The sequence below is a fragment of the Bombina bombina genome, chromosome 7 (assembly GCF_027579735.1).
Source record: "Bombina bombina isolate aBomBom1 chromosome 7, aBomBom1.pri, whole genome shotgun sequence".
Classification (NCBI taxonomy): domain Eukaryota; kingdom Metazoa; phylum Chordata; class Amphibia; order Anura; family Bombinatoridae; genus Bombina; species Bombina bombina.
Genome location: NC_069505.1, coordinates 114,110,795 through 114,120,995, shown reverse-complemented (window position 1 = coordinate 114,120,995; position 10,201 = coordinate 114,110,795).

Here is a 10,201-nt window from a genome sequence, read left to right as displayed (position 1 = left end):
TGAAGGCAGTCTGCTGAAAGATCTGGGCTGAAGGTTTCCCATCGAATAGAGTTGTTCTGTGCCCTTGAGGGCCTGCCGCATACCATCAGAGAGGTTCCCTTTTGCTACCGGTCATGGTTCTAGCAATACCTGTAGCACGGAATCGAGTGGCTTATTTATTTTCTTGCCTGGAGACTATTGATAATCAGGTGTCTGAGTAAGCAGAAGTGCACTGGTGTAACGTAACTCTTCATGAGATGTTTGAATTAGCTCTCTGTCTGCTATTTTGTTGGGTGGGATGTGTGGGGGGAGATGCTTCTCATCTGCCGTCTGTGTCTTCCGGCTGTTGTCATACGGTAGCCATTTTGAGATATTCTTCTGGCGAGTGTATTGGGAATCAAGGTTCCGTTAGGCTGTTAGTTTAGGAAAGTTATGTTGTATTTTCCGGTGTGTAAATAGATGCAGTAAGGCAGATGTGTTCTGCCAGCACTGGTAACCCATTGAATCCAAGGGGTGACCTTATCTAAGTATAGGTCGCCACCTTAGGTCATAATCTGCCGAACTGTGGCCCTAGGGTCATGAAAACAGCGTTCAAAAACAGAGATATAGCCACAGACTATTGTGCAGCTATTGTATGATGAATAATGTAGTTGATTTTGCTGTTATAGCTCTTTAATAGGCAGATTAGCGAGGATCTTATGTAGAGCTCACAGAAGATATGTCCAGCCCGGTATGCTGTTTGGACACGTCCCCCTTTCATTTTGCTTTTAATCTAGCTGTATGCTTGCAATAGATTGGCAGACTTTCTATGTGTTAATATCTTTGTTTTCTATTTTTATTTATCGTGGCCCCGTATCGCTATTGGTTTATGCTTAATGTAGATACATTACAAAGCCGTTCTCCTGATAGCTGCAGTGTATTTGTTTTTGCTTTCTTTTTGTAGCAGCAGTGTAACTAGACCTCACTGGGCCCCAAGGCAAAAGCTGTTGTGGGCTCCCCATTTCCACAGCACCCTTTCTGGTCAGAATGGCCATAGATAATGTAGGTTGAACCCATTCCCACCAGTCCCCCTGATATAAGGGACATTAAACCCAATATTTTTCTCTTATGATTCAGATAGAGAATACCATTTTAAACAACTTTCTAATTTACTTCTATTAACTAAATTGCTTCATTCTCTTGATATTCTTTCCTGAAAAGCATATCTAGAAAGTAGCTGCTGATTGGTAGCTGCACATAGATGCCTCATGTGATTGGCTCACCCATGTGCATTGCTATTTCTTTAACAAAGGATATCTAAAGAATAAAGCTAATAAGATAATAGAAGTAAATTCGAATGTTGTTTAAAATTGTATTCTCTATCTGAATCATGAAATAAAGTTTTGGGGTTTAAGATAGGAGACTCAATTATTGTTACACGTTATTTCAACATGTGCTTGGCTAGCTTGTTCCTGTATACTTTACAGGTCAACTTTGCAATGGGCTTTGATCATACTATGACTACTTGGACTAATGTTATATTTCCTTCCAAATATGTATGTCTATCTAACAAGTAGGTATATCTGTTTTTTTTCTCCATCATTTTAAAAAATGTTGTGCTCCACAGTTTCTGAGTTTTGGCCAATTATGTCTCCTTTAAGTAAGTATAAAGAACGTCTACTTACATGCAGCCCTATAGTTGTTTCGTTTGCCACTATTGTGCATCCTATCTGTAAAAGGGTTGGTGACTATTTTAATAATGTATTGAACTGTCATCTGATGATGTCTTGCATCTTGTAGATCAGGATTCTATTCTTCTTCCAACGTGTATGCTCCCTATTACAAAAGGTTTTTATAATTTTTGGGAGTTCAATTCTCTAATTTTATAGATTAAAAATCTTTTTAAACAAATTAAATTTTAAGCCTTTTGGTAAGTCTCAAGGGGCTCGATCCGATAAAAATCGTCGCCCGCAAAAGCCGGCGACGCCAAAATCTGCGCGGGTTTGGTATCCTATATACGGCGTAACCTAGAAGTTACGCCCGTATATTTCTGCCGTTGTCCATAGTTTTTTGGGCCATAGACAGGTATACCAAACCCGCGCAGTTTGGTATCCAATATACAGCGTAAGGACTTACGTGGCGAAAATGGAGAAATCTTACTCCCATTTTCACCTCGCCACAAAAAGCAGCCGTAAGAAGCCTTACGCTGACTATTGGAGCCCCGTAACTCCCTAAACTACCTGCAAAATAAACCTAACACCTAACGCATGCGCAATGTCTATCTACCTGTCAACCGCGATCCCCCGCCGCAATCCCTAATAAAGTATTTAACCCCTTACACCGCCGCCATCTACCTTATCTATCCCCTAATCTGAGCCCTTACATCGCCGCCACCTATATAAAAATTATTAACCCCTAATCTAATCCCCCTATACCACCGCCAGCTATATTAATATTATTAACCCCTAATCTAATATCCCTAAAGTAATAAGTTCTATTACCAGCCCTTAAAAGGGCTTTTTGCGGGGCTTTGCCCCAAAGTAAACAGCTCTTTTGCCCTATAACCTGCCCTCCCTACACCGCCGCCACCTATATTAATAGTATTAACCCCTAATGTTAGCCCCTTACACCGCCGCCATCTATATTAAAATTATTAACCTCTAATTTAATCTACCTACCCCGCCGCCAGCTATATTATCTATATTAACCCTAAGTATATTATAGTTTAATATAGTTATTACATTATATATATTAACTATATTAACCCTAATTATATTAGGGTTAATATAGTTAATATAAATACTATAGTAACTATATCTAACCCTAACACCCCTAACTAAATTCTTATTAAATAAATCTAATTCATATTATAAACTAAAATATTCCTATTTAAATCTAAATACTTACCTATAAAATAAACCCTAAGATAGCTACAATATAATTAATAATTACATTGTAGCTATGTTAGGGTTTATATTTATTTTACGGGTAAATTGTTAATTATTTTAACTAGGTATAATAGCTATTAAATAGTTATTACCTATTTAATAGCTACCTAGTTAAAATAATTACCCAATTACCTGTAAAATAAATCCTAACCTAAGTTACAAATACACCTACACTATCAATAAATTAAATGAACTAAAAATATCTATCTAAAAATACAATTAAATAAACTAAACTAAATTACAAAAACAAACACTAAATTACAAAAAAAAAAAAGATTACAGCAATTTTAAGCTAATTACACCTATTCTAAGCTCCCTAATAAAATAATAAAGCCCCCAAAATAAAAAATTCCCTACCCTATTCTAAATTATAAAATACCCAGCTCTGTACCAGCCCTTAAAAGGGCTTTTTGCGGGGTATTTACCCCAAGTTAACAGCTCTTTTGCCTGTAAAAAAAAAGAACACAACACCCCCCCCCCAACATTACAACTCCCCACCCACCTGTCAACCGGTTCAGCCAATCGGATTGAACTTGAATCTGATTGGCTGATTCAATCAGCCAATCAGATTTTTTCTACCTTAATTCCGATTGGCTGATAGAATCCTATCAGCCAATCGGAATTCGACGGACGCCATCTTGGATGACGTCATTTAAAGGTACCTCATTCGTCGTTCAGTCGTGGGCCGGGATGGAGGCTCCGCGTCGGAGGAGCGAAGAAAGAAGATTGAAGATGCCGCTTGATGGAAGATGCTGCCGGATGGAAGAAGGACTTTGCTGCCGCTTGGATGAAGACATCGCCGGGATGAAGACTTCTTCTTTGCCGCTTGGATAAAGACATCGCCGGGATCGGATGAGGAGTTCGGCCCGGTTGGGTGAAGACAAGGTAGGGAGATCTTCAGGGGGGGTAGTGTTAGGTTTTTTTAAGGGGGGTTTGGGTGGGTTTAGAATAGGGGTATGTGGGTGGTGGGGTTGTAATGTTGGGGGGTGGTATTGTGTTTTTTTTTCCAGGCAAAAGAGCAGTTTTCTTTGGGGCATGCCCCGCAAAAGGCCCTTTTAAGGGCTGGTAAGGTAAAAGAGCTTTGAACTTTTTAATTTAGAATAGGGTAGGGAATTTTTTTTATTTTGGGGGGCTTTATTATTTTATTAGGGGGCTTAGAATAGGTGTAATTAGCTTAAAAATCTTGTAATCTTTTTTTATTTTTTGTAATTTAGTGGGGGGGGTTTGTAATTTAGTTTAGTTTATTTAATTGTATTTTAGTTTAGATATTTGTAGTTTATTTAATTAATTGATAGTGTAGGTGTATTTGTAAATTAGGTTAGGATTTATTTTACAGGTAAATTGGTAATTATTTTAACTAGGTAGCTATTAAATAGTTATTAATTATTTAATAGCTATTGTACCTAGTTAAAATAAATACCAAGTTACCTGTAAAATAAATATAAACCCTAAAATAGCTACAATGTAATTATTATTTACATTGTAGCTATCTTAGGGTTTATTTTATAGGTAAGTATTTAGATTTAAATAGGAATATTTCATTAATAATATTAATATTAGATTTATTTTAATAAGAGTTTAGTTAGGGATGTTAGAGTTAGATAGGGTTATTATACTTAATATATATATAATATAATAACGATATTAACTATATTAACCCTAATATAATTAGGGTTAATATAGTTAATATATATAATATAATAATTATATTAACTATATTAACCCTAATATAATTAGGGTTAATATAGATAATATAGCTGGCGGCGGTGTAGGGGATTAGATTAGGGGTTAATACATTTATTATAGGTGGCAGCGGTGTAGGGGGATTTAGATTGTAGGCAAAAGAGCTGATTACTTTGTGACAAAGCCCCGCCAAAAGCCCTTTTAAGGGCTGGCAAAAGAGCAGTTTACTTTGGGGTAATGCCACGCAAAAAGCACTTTTCAGGGCTATTTGTAGGGTTAGACTTAGGTTTAGTGGTAGGGATAGTTTAGTATTTTAGGGGTTAAATAATTTAATAAAGATGGCGGCGGGGGTAGGGGGATTAAATTAGGGGTTAATAATTTTAAAATAGATAGCGGCGGGGTAGGGGCTCACTTTAGGGGGTAGGTAAGGTAGATGGCGGCGGGGGTAGGGGCTCACTTTAGGGGGTAGGTAAGGTAGATGGCGGCGGGGTAGGGGCTCACTTTAGGGGGTAGGTAAGGTAGATGGCGGCGGTGTTAGGGGCTCACTTTAGGGGGTTATAGATTTAATATAGCTGGCAGCGGGGTCCGGGGGCAGCGGTTTAGGGGTTAATAACTTTATTAGGTGGAGGCGGGGTCCGGGAGCGGCGGTTTAGGGGTTAATAACTTTTTTATTATTAGGATAGTGAGGGGGGATAGCGGTTAGAGGGTTAGACGTGTCGGGCTATGTTTAGGAGGCATGTTAGACAGTGCGGGTGATTTCATACTTTAGTCAGGTTTTGTAGGCACTGGCAGTTTCTAACGTGGCGCAAGTCACTGGCGACGCCAGAAATTTGTACTTGCGCAGATTTCTGGACATCGCTGGTTTACCCGACTTACGGCACGTTAGCATCTGACGGCGCCGTATATTGGATAGCTCGAGTTGCGAGCTGAAACTGCGGGCGACGCGGGTTCCCTCGCTTGCGCCGCAAACGACGCCGTATATCGGATTGCGCCCTAGATGTTTCCAAGGAATGGTCAAAGTCTAGAACTTCTTTTATACTATTTTCTAAGTTTTAAAATATGTATCCTCTGTCTGCTTCTAATTTTGAACCTTTGGGAATCAATTCCTAAGGTAGATGAGACATTTTTTTTACTTAGCAAGCTGTATACTATTCCTTATAGCAGAGTATTTCCTTCAGAATTTCAAAGGACAGAAAGTTAGTCTCTTCTCGTAGAAAGGTTTCTTAACAAGCAAGCTTTGTAGAAACATTGGCTACTCTTGTTATGGCGTTTGTCCCACCATACATATGAGAACTTTTAATATATTCAAGATTGCTTTAAACTCCTTAATTACTTCCTTTTTTCTGTGATGGTATCATTGATATAATTTGCTTTAGAAGATGCCTCTGACCTTTGACCAGGAGGGCATTATGGCTTACGTCTTGGTATGCTGACATAGTCTCCTATACTTGTTTCTACAGTTTCTGGGGCAAATTAAACGTTCTTCCCCATAACAGGTATCTTTTGAGAAATTTGACCTCTGGGTCATTTTTATGCTTTAGTCATAATGGAGCTAGAATTTTTTCTCCTTTACTCAAAGGTTTTTAGTCTTCCAGCTTGTATCTGGACTCTAACTGGAACAAGTCTAAGATATATAAAAAGCCATATTCTTCTAAACCAATATGAAGGTGCAGCCCCAATCCAGATTCAGTTCTGATAGGGGGCAGATTTAGCCTTTTAAGAAGGTTGCAGTTTCATTCAGTCTAGGATCCCTGGATACAGAATAAAACTCTGATCCAGTCCTTCTCTGGAAAAGGTTTCTTCTGTTTCATGTTTTGAAACTTCTGAATAAAGCAAAGACCTTTTCTCACAGTCCAACATCTGGAAGAGAGCCAAGATTATATTACCAATATCTTTATCATTCCAATGAAGGAAGTAACTTTGTGTACTATCCTAGATTTTATTTTTATTCTGAAAATAAAATTCTAAAAGCTCCTGTTTTCAAATTGGAAACTATTTGCAGCATTTTCCACTGCTTCATCAGGATTAGTATTTGTCCACAATATATTTGAAGGACGCATACCATCATTATTCCTATTGTCTAAGCATCCCTGTAGCTTTTTAAATGGATGACAATGACATTTGTATTTCATTTTACATTTGGCAATATCTCATACAAAGAAACTATTTTTGTTTTGCAAGCATGGTTGGGACATCAATATCCAAGCAGTTCCGTGCCTCAAGTTGCAGAGGCTTGTGCCAAACTACAACAAATGTTTCATCCGTCACTAAATGTATGGTCTGATGGTGACTGCATCAGAGGCCATTTTTTGCTTGTTTTTGCCTGCTCTCCCTTTATCTGAACATGCTAACTCAGTGGTGAGAAAATTACAATAATTTAACTCAAAATCTTTTGAGTGGATTTTTCTACGAGACTATTGTTTTGAGAGCTTCATTTCTACATTCATCTTGGGTATTTTTTACCATAGATGCCAGCTTGCTTGGTTGGGGTCCAGTCTGGGTACCTCAGAGTGTGCAGGGAGTTTGGTCTCCTTAGGAGGCAAGGTTACTAATCAAAATTCTAAAGCTCCATGTGATCTTCAAGGTTCTCTAAAGTTGACCCCTTCTCAAAGTGAAGTTATATTATCCTTTGGTGGCAGTTCAAGTTTGGACCTTGTTTACCCCTGCTTTGTCCTTTCTTGCCTTCCTGTTCTTTTCTCCTCTTCTTGGCTATACATTACACTGAGGTGATTAGAGAGGTGGGAGAGCGAAAGCTCTAAGTGTGGTATCTTTGCCTCCTCCTAGTGGCCATGAGTTGAATCCCAAGTGTGGCTTGTGGACTCTCACCATCATAAAATAAATTAATTTATCAGGTAACCATTTTGTTTTTCAAAATGGCCAGAATGCTTGAAGTAAGATTCTGCTACTAAAGCAACACCTGTTTTGTGCAGTAAAACATGATAAAGTTGGTGATATACTATTTCTTCCTGTTGCATTTTGACACAGAACATCGAGGTTATCTCTTTCTAATCCTTTCTTGAACCTGCCGGTTTCCAGCTCCTCTCTATCCTTACATACTTATCTCCCCAGAATTGTTTTGTTCCCTATGTCAATTGCCTAAGGCCATCCATAATCTCATCCTCAGCCACTGCACCCTAGCTCCGGACTCATGCTCAGAAATAAAGAGAAGGAACCTTGGTATAGCATTTGAACTTATCCTATATACCTGTAACTAAAGCATATCAAAAGTGTGTTTTAAGGTGACATTCTAATGTAAAAATGATTTTATCATTAAACAAATTCCTTTGGTTTACTTTGTCTACCTGAAAAGATATATGAAACACAATCTTTTTTCTTTCATGCTTGAGATAGACCATGTAATTTTAAACAACTTTCTGATTTACTCCTATTAGCAATTTTCTTTCATGTAAGTGGCAAGAGTCCATGAGCTAGTGACATATGGGATATACATTCCTACCTGGAGGGGGCCAGGTAGGAATGTTCCCAAACCTCAAAATGCCTATAAATACACCTCCCACCTCACTCATACTTCAGTTTTACAAACTTTGCCTTCATTGGAGGATGGTGAAGCAAGTCGTGCTTGATTTCTTCTGTGAAAGGCGCTTCTAAGCATTTTGAAGCCCAGTTCCTCTTAAAGTACAGTGTTTGTCTGAGGGATGTGAAGGGAGTAATGATGCCATGTTTTCACCTATGGGAAATCTATTCTAAGGCTCTCTGTAAATTCGGTCGTGGGGATTCATCTGCCACCGCCCTTTACAGATCGACATTATACTCCTCTACCATTCTCTCTGCTGATATGTTTCAGTACTGGTTTGGCTGTCTGCTATATGTTGATGGGTGTCTTCAGTATATATCTTTTTTTAAGACACTCTCAGATATGTTTGGCACTTTATATTTTTAAAGTTTTATATATATATATTGCATATATTTGCCATGAGTGAGGTCTATGTTTATTTCCCTTTGCAGTCTAACAGTTTCAGCATGGAAAATTATGTTTGGGAGAAATTTAGTAAATTTTTTCTTACCTGAGGTTCCAGCTAGTTGTAAGTTCGGTCTTATATTTTCAAATTTTCACGGGCAAATTATGCTTGCAATGGCGCAAAATGCTTCTACTTATTGCGTCATTTTTGGCACAATTTTTTTTGCCGCGAAGGTTACGTTTTTTGTGACACGAGTCACGTGTTTTCTTGCGTCTTTGTTGACGCAATTTTTTTTGGCTAGAAGTCACACCGGTTATGATGCGAATCGTGTCATTTCCTGTTAACCTAGGTGGCAAAAGTTTTTTTTTCAGCATTTGCATCATCTTTGTTGGCATCATTTTTGGCGCCTACATTTTTGTTTTATTAAGTCTCTCTCTCTTTTGCTTTCATTTGTTACAGAGGGGTATGATATTTGCTTTTGTTTTTCATATAAGCATTTTTTTCCCATTCCTGAAGCTATTTTGTGGAAATTGGATATTTTGTTTAAATGTTATTTTTTCTTTTTTTATTACATTTTTCAAGATGTCTCAAACTGATTCTGCCTCTGATGTTACTGTAGAAACTATGCAGCTTGTACATAATTTTTACCAAAGCTAAGTGTGTATATTGTTTAATTAGCTGATTTTATTTCTTCAGCTCAAATATGTGGCACTTGGTATGTTTTATTATTTATACTGATAATGTTTCTATAGTTCATATACATCTACTGTTTTTCCTTCACAGTCTAATGTACATAATATTATTGTTGATATAAAGGATTATATTGCAAAAGACATAGAGAAGGCTATGACTGATATTCCACCTTCAAAATAACGTAAACGATCTCTCCTAACTTCTCATAAACCTATGAAGTTTGTATTGATCGACTGCATATTGTAGTATTTCTGCTGATGTGATTTTCTCTGACTCAGAGGATCCTATTTCAGAGATTGATTTTGATAAATCAAACTTTCAATTTAATGTATTCATTCTTTATTAAGGAATTATTGTTTACTTTGAGTATTGAGGAGTCTAGTCCTCTTGATAACAAGAATAGCAAATATTTGAATTCTGTTTTTTAAGCTTCTGAGGTAACTCTTGAAGTTTTTCTTATTCCAGATGCTATCTATCATATGTTTAGTAAAGAATCTATACTTAGTGCTTCTTTTTACCGTTCTTTTAGGTTTTAAAAGCTATATCCTTTACCTATGGCTAATAATCAGGTAGATTATGAGTTTTGCGTTAACAGGGGTGCGGTGCTAACAAGCAGTTTTCTCTCACCGCTCACTTACAGACAACGCTGGCATTACGGGTTTTTACAAACCCGGCATTAAAAGACAAGAAGTGAGCGTAGAGCAAAATTTTGCTCCACATCTCACTCCAATACCAGCGCTGCTTAAGTCAGTGGTGAGCTGGTGTAACGTGCTCGTGCATGATTTCCCCATAGGAATCAATGGGGGGGGGAGCTGGCTGAAAAAAAACCTAACACCTGCAAAAAAGCAGCGTTTAGCTCCTAACGCAGCCCCATTGATTCCTATGGGGAAAATATATTTATGTCTACACCTAACACACTAACATGAACCCCAAGTCTAAACACCCCTAATCTTACACTTATTAACCCCTAATCTTCTGCCCCCGACATCGCCGACACCT